This window comes from Pongo abelii, chromosome 16 (genome assembly GCF_028885655.2).
Source record: "Pongo abelii isolate AG06213 chromosome 16, NHGRI_mPonAbe1-v2.0_pri, whole genome shotgun sequence".
NCBI classification, from domain to species: Eukaryota; Metazoa; Chordata; class Mammalia; order Primates; family Hominidae; genus Pongo; species Pongo abelii.
The window spans coordinates 12,599,721-12,615,584 of record NC_072001.2 but is presented as its reverse complement, the minus strand read 5'-3'; positions in this window follow the sequence as shown (position 1 = coordinate 12,615,584).

Sequence of the window (15,864 nt, the reverse complement as noted above, 5' to 3'; positions counted from 1 at the left end):
GAAGATATTTCCTTTTCCAGCATAGGCCTCAAACGGCTCCAAATATCCACTTGCAGATTCTACAAAAAGAATGTTTCCAAACTTCTCTATCAATTGGTAGGTTCAACTCTGTGAGTTGAGTGAACTCATCACAAAGAAGTTTCTGAGAATCCTTCTCTCTAGTTCTTATGTGAAGATATTTCCTTTTCCAACATAGGCCTCAAGTTGCTCCGAATAAACACTTGCAGATTCTACAAACGTAATGTTTCAAAACTGTTCTATCAAAAGAAACCTTCAAGTCTGTGAGTTGAATGCACTCATCACACAGAAGTTTCTGAGAATGCTTCTGTCTAGTTTTTAGGGGAAGATATTTCCTTTTCCAGCATAGGCCTCAAAACGCTCCAAATATCCTCTTGCAGATTCTACAAAAAGAGTGTTTCAAAACTGTTCTATCAAAAGGAAAGTTCAACTCTGTGAGTTGAATGAATGCATCGTGAAGAACTTTCTGAGAATGCTTCTCTGTAGTTTTTAGGTGAAGATATTCCATATCCCAGCACAGGCCTCGAAGTGCTCCAAATAACCACTTGCAGATTTTACCAAAAGAGTGTTTCAAAACTGCTCTTTCTACAGGTAAGTTCAAGTCTGTGAGTAGAATGCACTCAACACAAAGAAGTTTCTGAGAATGCTTCTGTTCAGTTTTTATGTGAAGATATTTCCTTTTCCAGCATAGGCCTCAAACGGCTCCAAATATCCACTTGCAGATTCTACAAAAAGAGTGTTTCCAAACTTCTCTATCAATTGGTAGGTTCTACTCTGTGAGTTGAATGAACTCATCACAAAGAAGTTTCTGAGAATCCTTCTCTCTAGTTTTTATGTGAAGATATTTCCTTTTCCAACATAGGCCTCAAGGTGCTCCGAATAAACACTTGCAGATTCTACAAACGTAATGTTTCAAAACTGTTCTATCAAAAGAAACGTTCAAGTCTGTGAGTTGAATGCACTCATCACACAGAAGTTTCTGAGAATGCTTCTGTCTAGTTTTTAGGGGAAGATATTTCCTTTTCCAGCATAGGCCTCAAAACGCTCCAAATATCCTCTTGCAGATTCTACAAAAAGAGTGTTTCAAAACTGTTCTATCAAAAGGAAGGTTCAACTCTGTGAGTTGAATGAATGCATCGTGAAGAACTTTCTGAGAATGCTTCTCTGTAGTTTTTAGGTGAAGATATTCCATATCCCAGCACAGGCCTCGAAGTGCTCCAAATAACCACTTGCAGATTTTACCAAAAGAGTGTTTCAAAACTGCTCTTTCTATAGGTAAGTTCAAGTCTGTGAGTTGAATGCACTCAACACAAAGAAGTTTCTGAGAATGCTTCTGTTCAGTTTTTATGTGAAGATATTTCCTTTTCCATCATAGGCCTCAAACGGCTCCAAATATCCACTTGCAGATTCTACAAAAAGAGTGTTTCCAAACTTCTCTATCAATTGGTAGGTTCAACTCTGTGAGTTGAATGAACTCATCACAAAGAAGTTTCTGAGAATCCTTCTCTCTAGTTTTTATGTGAAGATATTTCCTTTTCCAACATAGGCCTCAAGGTGCTCCGAATAAACACTTGCAGATTCTACAAACGTAATGTTTCAAAACTGTTCTATCAAAAGAAACGTTCAAGTCTGTGAGTTGAATGCACTCATCACACAGAAGTTTCTGAGAATGCTTCTGTCTAGTTTTAAGGTGAAGATATTTCCTTTTCCAGCATAGGCCTCAAAACGCTCCAAGTATCCTCTTGCAGATTCTACAAAAAGAGTGTTTCAAAACTGTTCTATCAAAAGGAAGGTTCAACTCTGTGAGTTGAATGAATGCATCGTGAAGAACTTTCTGAGAATGCTTCTCTGTAGTTTTTAGGTGAAGATACTCCGTATCCCAGCTCAGGCCTCGAAGGGCTCCAAATAACCACTTGCAGATTTTACCAAAAGAGTGTTTCAAAACTGCTCTTTCTACAGGTAAGTTCAAGTCTGTGAGTTGAATGCACTCAACACAAAGAAGTTTCTGAGAATGCTTCTGTTCAGTTTTTATGTGAAGATATTTCCTTTTCCAGCATAGGCCTCAAACGGCTCCAAATATCCACTTGCAGATTCTACAAAAAGAGTGTTTCCAAACTTCTCTATCAATTGGTAGGTTCAACTCTGTGAGTTGAATGAACTCATCACAAAGAAGTTTCTGAGAATCCTTCTCTCTAGTTTTTATGTGAAGATATTTCCTTTTCCAACATAGGCCTCAAGGTGCTCCGAATAAACACTTGCAGATTCTACAAACGTAATGTTTCAAAACTGTTCTATCAAAAGAAACGTTCAAGTCTGTGAGTTGAATGCACTCATCACACAGAAGTTTCTGAGAATGCTTCTGTCTAGTTTTAAGGTGAAGATATTTCCTTTTCCAGCATAGGCCTCAAAACGCTCCAAGTATCCTCTTGCAGATTCTACAAAAAGAGTGTTTCAAAACTGTTCTATCAAAAGGAAGGTTCGACTCTGTGAGTTGAATGAATGCATCGTGAAGAACTTTCTGAGAATGCTTCTCTGTAGTTTTTAGGTGAAGATATTCCGTATCCCAGCTCAGGCCTCGAAGGGCTCCAAATAACCACTTGCAGATTTTACCAAAAGAGTGTTTCAAAACTGCTCTTTCTACAGGTAAGTTCAAGTCTGTGAGTTGAATGCACTCAACACAAAGAAGTTTCTGAGAATGCTTCTGTTCAGTTTTTATGTGAAGATATTTCCTTTTCCAGCATAGGCCTCAAACGGCTCCAAATATCCACTTGCAGATTCTACAAAAAGAGTGTTTCCAGACTTCTCTATCAATTGGTAGGTTCAACTCTGTGAGTTGAATGAACTCATCACAAAGAAGTTTCTGAGAATCCTTCTCTCTAGTTTTTATGTGAAGATATTTCCTTTTCCAACATAGGCCTCAAGGTGCTCCGAATAAACACTTGCAGATTCTACAAACGTAATGTTTCAAAACTGTTCTATCAAAAGAAACGTTCAAGTCTGTGAGTTGAATGCACTCATCACACAGAAGTTTCTGAGAATGCTTCTGTCTAGTTTTTAGGGGAAGATATTTCCTTTTCCAGCATAGGCCTCAAAACGCTCCAAATATCCTCTTGCAGATTCTACAAAAAGAGTGTTTCAAAACTGTTCTATCAAAAGGAAGGTTCAACTCTGTGAGTTGAATGAATGCATCGTGAAGAACTTTCTGAGAATGCTTCTCTGTAGTTTTTAGGTGAAGATATTCCATATCCCAGCACAGGCCTCGAAGTGCTCCAAATAACCACTTGCAGATTTTACCAAAAGAGTGTTTCAAAACTGCTCTTTCTATAGGTAAGTTCAAGTCTGTGAGTTGAATGCACTCAACACAAAGAAGTTTCTGAGAATGCTTCTGTTCAGTTTTTATGTGAAGATATTTCCTTTTCCAGCATAGGCCTCAAACGGCTCCAAATATCCACTTGCAGATTCTACAAAAAGAGTGTTTCCGAACTTCTCTATCAATTGGTAGGTTCAACTCTGTGAGTTGAATGAACTCATCACAAAGAAGTTTCTGAGAATCCTTCTCTCTAGATTTTATGTGAAGATATTTCCTTTTCCAACATAGGCCTCAAGGTGCTCCGAATAAACACTTGCAGATTCTACAAACGTAATGTTTCAAAACTGTTCTATCAAAAGAAACGTTCAAGTCTGTGAGTTGAATGCACTCATCACACAGAAGTTTCTGAGAATGCTTCTGTTTAGTTTTTAGGTGAAGATATTTCCTTTTCCAGCATAGGCCTCAAAACGCTCCAAGTATCCTCTTGCAGATTCTACAAAAAGAGTGTTTCAAAACTGTTCTATCAAAAGGAAGGTTCAACTCTGTGAGTTGAATGAATGCATCGTGAAGAACTTTCTGAGAATGCTTCTCTGTAGTTTTTAGGTGAAGATATTCCATATCCCAGAACAGGCCTCGAAGTGCTCCAAATAACCACTTGCAGATTTTACCAAAAGAGTGTTTCAAAACTGCTCTTTCTACAGGTAAGTTCAAGTCTGTGAGTTGAATGCACTCAACACAAAGAAGTTTCTGAGAATGCTTCTGTTCAGTTTTTATGTGAAGATATCTCCTTTTCCAGCATAGGCCTCAAACGGCTCCAAATATCCACTTGCAGATTCTACAAAAAGAGTGTTTCCAAACTTCTCTATCAATTGGTAGGTTCAACTCCGTGAGTTGAATGAACTCATCACAAAGAAGTTTCTGAGAATCCTTCTCTCTAGTTTTTATGTGAAGATATTTCCTTTTCCAACATAGGCCTCAAGGTGCTCCGAATAAACACTTGCAGATTCTACAAACGTAATGTTTCAAAACTGTTCTATCAAAAGAAACCTTCAAGTCTGTGAGTTGAATGCACTCATCACACAGAAGTTTCTGAGAATGCTTCTGTGTAGTTTTTAGGGGAAGATATTTCCTTTTCCAGCATAGGCCTCAAAACCCTCCAAATATCCTCTTGCAGATTCTACAAAAAGAGTGTTTCAAAACTGTTCTATCAAAAGGAAGGTTCAACTCTGTGAGTTGAATGAATGCATCGTGAAGAACTTTCTGAGAATGCTTCTCTGTAGTTTTTAGGTGAAGATATTTCATATCCCAGCTCAGGCCTTGAAGTGCTCCAAATAACCACTTGCAGATTTTACCAAAAGAGTGTTTCAAAACTGCTCTTTCTACAGGTAAGTTCAAGTCTGTGAGTTGAATGCACTCAACACAAAGAAGTTTCTGAGAATGCTTCTGTTCAGTTTTTATGTGAAGATATTTCCTTTTCCAGCATAGGCCTCAAACGGCTCCAAATATCCACTTGCAGATTCTACAAAAAGAATGTTTCCAAACTTCTCTATCAATTGGTAGGTTCAACTCTGTGAGTTGAGTGAACTCATCACAAAGAAGTTTCTGAGAATCCTTCTCTCTAGTTTTTATGTGAAGATATTTCCTTTTCCAACATAGGCCTCAAGGTGCTCCGAATAAACACTTGCAGATTCTACAAACGTAATGTTTCAAAACTGTTCTATCAAAAGAAACCTTCAAGTCTGTGAGTTGAATGCACTCATCACACAGAAGTTTCTGAGAATGCTTCTGTCTAGTTTTTAGGGGAAGATATTTCCTTTTCCAGCATAGGCCTCAAAACGCTCCAAATATCCTCTTGCAGATTCTACAAAAAGAGTGTTTCAAAACTGTTCTATCAAAAGGAAGGTTCAACTCTGTGAGTTGAATGAATGCATCGTGAAGAACTTTCTGAGAATGCTTCTCTGTAGTTTTTAGGTGAAGATATTCCATATCCCAGCTCAGGCCTTGAAGTGCTCCAAATAACCACTTGCAGATTTTACCAAAAGAGTGTTTCAAAACTGCTCTTTCTACAGGTAAGTTCAAGTCTGTGAGTTGAATGCACTCAACACAAAGAAGTTTCTGAGAATGCTTCTGTTCAGTTTTTATGTGAAGATATTTCCTTTTCCAGCATAGGCCTCAAACGGCTCCAAATATCCACTTGCAGATTCTACAAAAAGAATGTTTCCAAACTTCTCTATCAATTGGTAGGTTCAACTCTGTGAGTTGAGTGAACTCATCACAAAGAAGTTTCTGAGAATCCTTCTCTCTAGTTTTTATGTGAAGATATTTCCTTTTCCAACATAGGCCTCAAGGTGCTCCGAATAAACACTTGCAGATTCTACAAACGTAATGTTTCAAAACTGTTCTATCAAAAGAAACCTTCAAGTCTGTGAGTTGAATGCACTCATCACACAGAAGTTTCTGAGAATGCTTCTGTCTAGTTTTTAGGGGAAGATATTTCCTTTTCCAGCATAGGCCTCAAAACGCTCCAAGTATCCTCTTGCAGATTCTACAAAAAGAGTGTTTCAAAACTGTTCTATCAAAAGGAAGGTTCAACTCTGTGAGTTGAATGAATGCATCATGAAGAACTTTCTGAGAATGCTTCTCTGTAGTTTTTAGGTGAAGATATTCCATATCCCAGCACAGGCCTCGAAGTGCTCCAAATAACCACTTGCAGATTTTACCAAAAGAGTGTTTCAAAACTGCTCTTTCTACAGGTAAGTTCAAGTCTGTGAGTTGAATGCACTCAACACAAAGAAGTTTCTGAGAATGCTTCTGTTCAGTTTTTATGTGAAGATATCTCCTTTTCCAGCATAGGCCTCAAACGGCTCCAAATATCCACTTGCAGATTCTACAAAAAGAGTGTTTCCAAACTTCTCTATCAATTGGTAGGTTCAACTCCGTGAGTTGAATGAACTCATCAGAAAGAAGTTTCTGAGAATCCTTCTCTCTAGTTTTTATGTGAAGATATTTCCTTTTCCAACATAGGCCTCAAGGTGCTCCGAATAAACACTTGCAGATTCTACAAACGTAATGTTTCAAAACTGTTCTATCAAAAGAAACCTTCAAGTCTGTGAGTTGAATGCACTCATCACACAGAAGTTTCTGAGAATGCTTCTGTCTAGTTTTTAGGGGAAGATATTTCCTTTTCCAGCATAGGCCTCAAAATGCTCCAAATATCCTCTTGCAGATTCTACAAAAAGAGTGTTTCAAAACTGTTCTATCAAAAGGAAGGTTCAACTCTGTGAGTTGAATGCATGCATCGTGAAGAACTTTCTGAGAATGCTTCTCTGTAGTTTTTAGGTGAAGATATTCCATATCCCAGCACAGGCCTCGAAGTGCTCCAAATAACCACTTGCAGATTTTACCAAAAGAGTGTTTCAAAACTGCTCTTTCTACAGGTAAGTTCAAGTCTGTGAGTTGAATGCACTCAACACAAAGAAGTTTCTGAGAATGCTTCTGTTCAGTTTTTATGTGAAGATATTTCCTTTTCCAGCATAGGCCTCAAACGGCTCCAAATATCCACTTGCAGATTCTACAAAAAGAGTGTTTCCAAACTTCTCTATCAATTGGTAGGTTCAACTCTGTGAGTTGAATGAACTCATCACAAAGAAGTTTCTGAGAATCCTTCTCTCTAGTTTTTATGTGAAGATATTTCCTTTTCCAACATAGGCCTCAAGGTGCTCCGAATAAACACTTGCAGATTCTACAAACGTAATGTTTCAAAACTGTTCTATCAAAAGAAACATTCAAGTCTGTGAGTTGAATGCACTCATCACACAGAAGTTTCTGAGAATGCTTCTGTCTAGTTTTTAGGGGAAGATATTTCCTTTTCCAGCATAGGCCTCAAAACGCTCCAAATATCCTCTTGCAGATTCTACAAAAAGAGTGTTTCAAAACTGTTCTATCAAAAGGAAGGTTCAACTCTGTGAGTTGAATGAATGCATCGTGAAGAACTTTCTGAGAATGCTTCTCTGTAGTTTTTAGGTGAAGATATTCCATATCCCAGCACAGGCCTCGAAGTGCTCCAAATAACCACTTGCAGATTTTACCAAAAGAGTGTTTCAAAACTGCTCTTTCTACAGGTAAGTTCAAGTCTGTGAGTTGAATGCACTCAACACAAAGAAGTTTCTGAGAATGCTTCTGTTCAGTTTTTATGTGAAGATATTTCCTTTTCCAGCATAGGCCTCAAACGGCTCAAAATATCCACTTGCAGATTCTACAAAAAGAGTGTTTCCAAACTTCTCTATCAATTGGTAGGTTCAACTCTGTGAGTTGAATGAACTCATCACAAAGAAGTTTCTGAGAATCCTTCTCTCTAGTTTTTATGTGAAGATATTTCCTTTTCCAACATAGGCCTCAAGGTGCTCCGAATAAACACTTGCAGATTCTACAAACGTAATGTTTCAAAACTGTTCTATCAAAAGAAACGTTCAAGTCTGTGAGTTGAATGCACTCATCACACAGAAGTTTCTGAGAATGCTTCTGTGTAGTTTTTAGGGGAAGATATTTCCTTTTCCAGCATAGGCCTCAAAACGCTCCAAATATCCTCTTGCAGATTCTACAAAAAGAGTGTTTCAAAACTGTTCTATCAAAAGGAAGGTTCAACTCTGTGAGTTGAATGAATGCATCGTGAAGAACTTTCTGAGAATGCTTCTCTGTAGTTTTTAGGTGAAGATATTCCATATCCCAGCTCAGGCCTTGAAGTGCTCCAAATAACCACTTGCAGATTTTACCAAAAGAGTGTTTCAAAACTGCTCTTTCTACAGGTAAGTTCAAGTCTGTGAGTTGAATGCACTCAACACAAAGAAGTTTCTGAGAATGCTTCTGTTCAGTTTTTATGTGAAGATATTTCCTTTTCCAGCATAGGCCTCAAACGGCTCCAAATATCCACTTGCAGATTCTACAAAAAGAATGTTTCCAAACTTCTCTATCAATTGGTAGGTTCAACTCTGTGAGTTGAGTGAACTCATCACAAAGAAGTTTCTGAGAATCCTTCTCTCTAGTTCTTATGTGAAGATATTTCCTTTTCCAACATAGGCCTCAAGTTGCTCCGAATAAACACTTGCAGATTCTACAAACGTAATGTTTCAAAACTGTTCTATCAAAAGAAACCTTCAAGTCTGTGAGTTGAATGCACTCATCACACAGAAGTTTCTGAGAATGCTTCTGTCTAGTTTTTAGGGGAAGATATTTCCTTTTCCAGCATAGGCCTCAAAACGCTCCAAATATCCTCTTGCAGATTCTACAAAAAGAGTGTTTCAAAACTGTTCTATCAAAAGGAAAGTTCAACTCTGTGAGTTGAATGAATGCATCGTGAAGAACTTTCTGAGAATGCTTCTCTGTAGTTTTTAGGTGAAGATATTCCATATCCCAGCACAGGCCTCGAAGTGCTCCAAATAACCACTTGCAGATTTTACCAAAAGAGTGTTTCAAAACTGCTCTTTCTACAGGTAAGTTCAAGTCTGTGAGTAGAATGCACTCAACACAAAGAAGTTTCTGAGAATGCTTCTGTTCAGTTTTTATGTGAAGATATTTCCTTTTCCAGCATAGGCCTCAAACGGCTCCAAATATCCACTTGCAGATTCTACAAAAAGAGTGTTTCCAAACTTCTCTATCAATTGGTAGGTTCTACTCTGTGAGTTGAATGAACTCATCACAAAGAAGTTTCTGAGAATCCTTCTCTCTAGTTTTTATGTGAAGATATTTCCTTTTCCAACATAGGCCTCAAGGTGCTCCGAATAAACACTTGCAGATTCTACAAACGTAATGTTTCAAAACTGTTCTATCAAAAGAAACGTTCAAGTCTGTGAGTTGAATGCACTCATCACACAGAAGTTTCTGAGAATGCTTCTGTCTAGTTTTTAGGGGAAGATATTTCCTTTTCCAGCATAGGCCTCAAAACGCTCCAAATATCCTCTTGCAGATTCTACAAAAAGAGTGTTTCAAAACTGTTCTATCAAAAGGAAGGTTCAACTCTGTGAGTTGAATGAATGCATCGTGAAGAACTTTCTGAGAATGCTTCTCTGTAGTTTTTAGGTGAAGATATTCCATATCCCAGCACAGGCCTCGAAGTGCTCCAAATAACCACTTGCAGATTTTACCAAAAGAGTGTTTCAAAACTGCTCTTTCTATAGGTAAGTTCAAGTCTGTGAGTTGAATGCACTCAACACAAAGAAGTTTCTGAGAATGCTTCTGTTCAGTTTTTATGTGAAGATATTTCCTTTTCCATCATAGGCCTCAAACGGCTCCAAATATCCACTTGCAGATTCTACAAAAAGAGTGTTTCCAAAGTTCTCTATCAATTGGTAGGTTCAACTCTGTGAGTTGAATGAACTCATCACAAAGAAGTTTCTGAGAATCCTTCTCTCTAGTTTTTATGTGAAGATATTTCCTTTTCCAACATAGGCCTCAAGGTGCTCCGAATAAACACTTGCAGATTCTACAAACGTAATGTTTCAAAACTGTTCTATCAAAAGAAACGTTCAAGTCTGTGAGTTGAATGCACTCATCACACAGAAGTTTCTGAGAATGCTTCTGTCTAGTTTTAAGGTGAAGATATTTCCTTTTCCAGCATAGGCCTCAAAACGCTCCAAGTATCCTCTTGCAGATTCTACAAAAAGAGTGTTTCAAAACTGTTCTATCAAAAGGAAGGTTCAACTCTGTGAGTTGAATGAATGCATCGTGAAGAGCTTTCTGAGAATGCTTCTCTGTAGTTTTTAGGTGAAGATACTCCGTATCCCAGCTCAGGCCTCGAAGGGCTCCAAATAACCACTTGCAGATTTTACCAAAAGAGTGTTTCAAAACTGCTCTTTCTACAGGTAAGTTCAAGTCTGTGAGTTGAATGCACTCAACACAAAGAAGTTTCTGAGAATGCTTCTGTTCAGTTTTTATGTGAAGATATTTCCTTTTCCAGCATAGGCCTCAAACGGCTCCAAATATCCACTTGCAGATTCTACAAAAAGAGTGTTTCCAAACTTCTCTATCAATTGGTAGGTTCAACTCTGTGAGTTGAATGAACTCATCACAAAGAAGTTTCTGAGAATCCTTCTCTCTAGTTTTTATGTGAAGATATTTCCTTTTCCAACATAGGCCTCAAGGTGCTCCGAATAAACACTTGCAGATTCTACAAACGTAATGTTTCAAAACTGTTCTATCAAAAGAAACGTTCAAGTCTGTGAGTTGAATGCACTCATCACACAGAAGTTTCTGAGAATGCTTCTGTCTAGTTTTTAGGGGAAGATATTTCCTTTTCCAGCATAGGCCTCAAAACGCTCCAAATATCCTCTTGCAGATTCTACAAAAAGAGTGTTTCAAAACTGTTCTATCAAAAGGAAGGTTCAACTCTGTGAGTTGAATGAATGCATCGTGAAGAACTTTCTGAGAATGCTTCTCTGTAGTTTTTAGGTGAAGATATTCCATATCCCAGCACAGGCCTCGAAGTGCTCCAAATAACCACTTGCAGATTTTACCAAAAGAGTGTTTCAAAACTGCTCTTTCTATAGGTAAGTTCAAGTCTGTGAGTTGAATGCACTCAACACAAAGAAGTTTCTGAGAATGCTTCTGTTCAGTTTTTATGTGAAGATATTTCCTTTTCCATCATAGGCCTCAAACGGCTCCAAATATCCACTTGCAGATTCTACAAAAAGAGTGTTTCCAAACTTCTCTATCAATTGGTAGGTTCAACTCTGTGAGTTGAATGAACTCATCACAAAGAAGTTTCTGAGAATCCTTCTCTCTAGTTTTTATGTGAAGATATTTCCTTTTCCAACATAGGCCTCAAGGTGCTCCGAATAAACACTTGCAGATTCTACAAACGTAATGTTTCAAAACTGTTCTATCAAAAGAAACCTTCAAGTCTGTGAGTTGAATGCACTCATCACACAGAAGTTTCTGAGAATGCTTCTGTCTAGTTTTAAGGTGAAGATATTTCCTTTTCCAGCATAGGCCTCAAAACGCTCCAAGTATCCTCTTGCAGATTCTACAAAAAGAGTGTTTCAAAACTGTTCTATCAAAAGGAAGGTTCGACTCTGTGAGTTGAATGAATGCATCGTGAAGAACTTTCTGAGAATGCTTCTCTGTAGTTTTTAGGTGAAGATATTCCGTATCCCAGCTCAGGCCTCGAAGGGCTCCAAATAACCACTTGCAGATTTTACCAAAAGAGTGTTTCAAAACTGCTCTTTCTACAGGTAAGTTCAAGTCTGTGAGTTGAATGCACTCAACACAAAGAAGTTTCTGAGAATGCTTCTGTTCAGTTTTTATGTGAAGATATTTCCTTTTCCAGCATAGGCCTCAAACGGCTCCAAATATCCACTTGCAGATTCTACAAAAAGAGTGTTTCCAGACTTCTCTATCAATTGGTAGGTTCAACTCCGTGAGTTGAATGAACTCATCAGAAAGAAGTTTCTGAGAATCCTTCTCTCTAGTTTTTATGTGAAGATATTTCCTTTTCCAACATAGGCCTCAAGGTGCTCCGAATAAACACTTGCAGATTCTACAAACGTAATGTTTCAAAACTGTTCTATCAAAAGAAACCTTCAAGTCTGTGAGTTGAATGCACTCATCACACAGAAGTTTCTGAGAATGCTTCTGTCTAGTTTTTAGGGGAAGATATTTCCTTTTCCAGCATAGGCCTCAAAATGCTCCAAATATCCTCTTGCAGATTCTACAAAAAGAGTGTTTCAAAACTGTTCTATCAAAAGGAAGGTTCAACTCTGTGAGTTGAATGAATGCATCGTGAAGAACTTTCTGAGAATGCTTCTCTGTAGTTTTTAGGTGAAGATATTCCATATCCCAGCACAGGCCTCGAAGTGCTCCAAATAACCACTTGCAGATTTTACCAAAAGAGTGTTTCAAAACTGCTCTTTCTACAGGTAAGTTCAAGTCTGTGAGTTGAATGCACTCAACACAAAGAAGTTTCTGAGAATGCTTCTGTTCAGTTTTTATGTGAAGATATTTCCTTTTCCAGCATAGGCCTCAAACGGCTCCAAATATCCACTTGCAGATTCTACAAAAAGAGTGTTTCCAAACTTCTCTATCAATTGGTAGGTTCAACTCTGTGAGTTGAATGAACTCATCACAAAGAAGTTTCTGAGAATCCTTCTCTCTAGTTTTTATGTGAAGATATTTCCTTTTCCAACATAGGCCTCAAGGTGCTCCGAATAAACACTTGCAGATTCTACAAACGTAATGTTTCAAAACTGTTCTATCAAAAGAAACATTCAAGTCTGTGAGTTGAATGCACTCATCACACAGAAGTTTCTGAGAATGCTTCTGTCTAGTTTTTAGGGGAAGATATTTCCTTTTCCAGCATAGGCCTCAAAACGCTCCAAATATCCTCTTGCAGATTCTACAAAAAGAGTGTTTCAAAACTGTTCTATCAAAAGGAAGGTTCAACTCTGTGAGTTGAATGAATGCATCGTGAAGAACTTTCTGAGAATGCTTCTCTGTAGTTTTTAGGTGAAGATATTCCATATCCCAGCACAGGCCTCGAAGTGCTCCAAATAACCACTTGCAGATTTTACCAAAAGAGTGTTTCAAAACTGCTCTTTCTACAGGTAAGTTCAAGTCTGTGAGTTGAATGCACTCAACACAAAGAAGTTTCTGAGAATGCTTCTGTTCAGTTTTTATGTGAAGATATTTCCTTTTCCAGCATAGGCCTCAAACGGCTCCAAATATCCACTTGCAGATTCTACAAAAAGAGTGTTTCCAAACTTCTCTATCAATTGGTAGGTTCAACTCTGTGAGTTGAATGAACTCATCACAAAGAAGTTTCTGAGAATCCTTCTCTCTAGTTTTTATGTGAAGATATTTCCTTTTCCAACATAGGCCTCAAGGTGCTCCGAATAAACACTTGCAGATTCTACAAACGTAATGTTTCAAAACTGTTCTATCAAAAGAAACGTTCAAGTCTGTGAGTTGAATGCACTCATCACACAGAAGTTTCTGAGAATGCTTCTGTGTAGTTTTTAGGGGAAGATATTTCCTTTTCCAGCATAGGCCTCAAAACGCTCCAAATATCCTCTTGCAGATTCTACAAAAAGAGTGTTTCAAAACTGATCTATCAAAAGGAAGGTTCAACTCTGTGAGTTGAATGAATGCATCGTGAAGAACTTTCTGAGAATGCTTCTCTGTAGTTTTTAGGTGAAGATATTCCATATCCCAGCTCAGGCCTTGAAGTGCTCCAAATAACCACTTGCAGATTTTACCAAAAGAGTGTTTCAAAACTGCTCTTTCTACAGGTAAGTTCAAGTCTGTGAGTTGAATGCACTCAACACAAAGAAGTTTCTGAGAATGCTTCTGTTCAGTTTTTATGTGAAGATATTTCCTTTTCCAGCATAGGCCTCAAACGGCTCCAAATATCCACTTGCAGATTCTACAAAAAGAATGTTTCCAAACTTCTCTATCAATTGGTAGGTTCAACTCTGTGAGTTGAGTGAACTCATCACAAAGAAGTTTCTGAGAATCCTTCTCTCTAGTTCTTATGTGAAGATATTTCCTTTTCCAACATAGGCCTCAAGTTGCTCCGAATAAACACTTGCAGATTCTACAAACGTAATGTTTCAAAACTGTTCTATCAAAAGAAACCTTCAAGTCTGTGAGTTGAATGCACTCATCACACAGAAGTTTCTGAGAATGCTTCTGTCTAGTTTTTAGGGGAAGATATTTCCTTTTCCAGCATAGGCCTCAAAACGCTCCAAATATCCTCTTGCAGATTCTACAAAAAGAGTGTTTCAAAACTGTTCTATCAAAAGGAAAGTTCAACTCTGTGAGTTGAATGAATGCATCGTGAAGAACTTTCTGAGAATGCTTCTCTGTAGTTTTTAGGTGAAGATATTCCATATCCCAGCACAGGCCTCGAAGTGCTCCAAATAACCACTTGCAGATTTTACCAAAAGAGTGTTTCAAAACTGCTCTTTCTACAGGTAAGTTCAAGTCTGTGAGTAGAATGCACTCAACACAAAGAAGTTTCTGAGAATGCTTCTGTTCAGTTTTTATGTGAAGATATTTCCTTTTCCAGCATAGGCCTCAAACGGCTCCAAATATCCACTTGCAGATTCTACAAAAAGAGTGTTTCCAAACTTCTCTATCAATTGGTAGGTTCTACTCTGTGAGTTGAATGAACTCATCACAAAGAAGTTTCTGAGAATCCTTCTCTCTAGTTTTTATGTGAAGATATTTCCTTTTCCAACATAGGCCTCAAGGTGCTCCGAATAAACACTTGCAGATTCTACAAACGTAATGTTTCAAAACTGTTCTATCAAAAGAAACGTTCAAGTCTGTGAGTTGAATGCACTCATCACACAGAAGTTTCTGAGAATGCTTCTGTCTAGTTTTTAGGGGAAGATATTTCCTTTTCCAGCATAGGCCTCAAAACGCTCAAAATATCCTCTTGCAGATTCTACAAAAAGAGTGTTTCAAAACTGTTCTATCAAAAGGAAGGTTCAACTCTGTGAGTTGAATGAATGCATCGTGAAGAACTTTCTGAGAATGCTTCTCTGTAGTTTTTAGGTGAAGATATTCCATATCCCAGCACAGGCCTCGAAGTGCTCCAAATAACCACTTGCAGATTTTACCAAAAGAGTGTTTCAAAACTGCTCTTTCTATAGGTAAGTTCAAGTCTGTGAGTTGAATGCACTCAACACAAAGAAGTTTCTGAGAATGCTTCTGTTCAGTTTTTATGTGAAGATATTTCCTTTTCCATCATAGGCCTCAAACGGCTCCAAATATCCACTTGCAGATTCTACAAAAAGAGTGTTTCCAAAGTTCTCTATCAATTGGTAGGTTCAACTCTGTGAGTTGAATGAACTCATCACAAAGAAGTTTCTGAGAATCCTTCTCTCTAGTTTTTATGTGAAGATATTTCCTTTTCCAACATAGGCCTCAAGGTGCTCCGAATAAACACTTGCAGATTCTACAAACGTAATGTTTCAAAACTGTTCTATCAAAAGAAACGTTCAAGTCTGTGAGTTGAATGCACTCATCACACAGAAGTTTCTGAGAATGCTTCTGTCTAGTTTTAAGGTGAAGATATTTCCTTTTCCAGCATAGGCCTCAAAACGCTCCAAGTATCCTCTTGCAGATTCTACAAAAAGAGTGTTTCAAAACTGTTCTATCAAAAGGAAGGTTCAACTCTGTGAGTTGAATGAATGCATCGTGAAGAACTTTCTGAGAATGCTTCTCTGTAGTTTTTAGGTGAAGATACTCCGTATCCCAGCTCAGGCCTCGAAGGGCTCCAAATAACCACTTGCAGATTTTACCAAAAGAGTGTTTCAAAACTGCTCTTTCTACAGGTAAGTTCAAGTCTGTGAGTTGAATGCACTCAACACAAAGAAGTTTCTGAGAATGCTTCTGTTCAGTTTTTATGTGAAGATATTTCCTTTTCCAGCATAGGCCTCAAACGGCTCCAAATATCCACTTGCAGATTCTACAAAAAGAGTGTTTCCAAACTTCTCTATCAATTGGTAGGTTCAACTCTGTGAGTTGAATGAACTCATCAC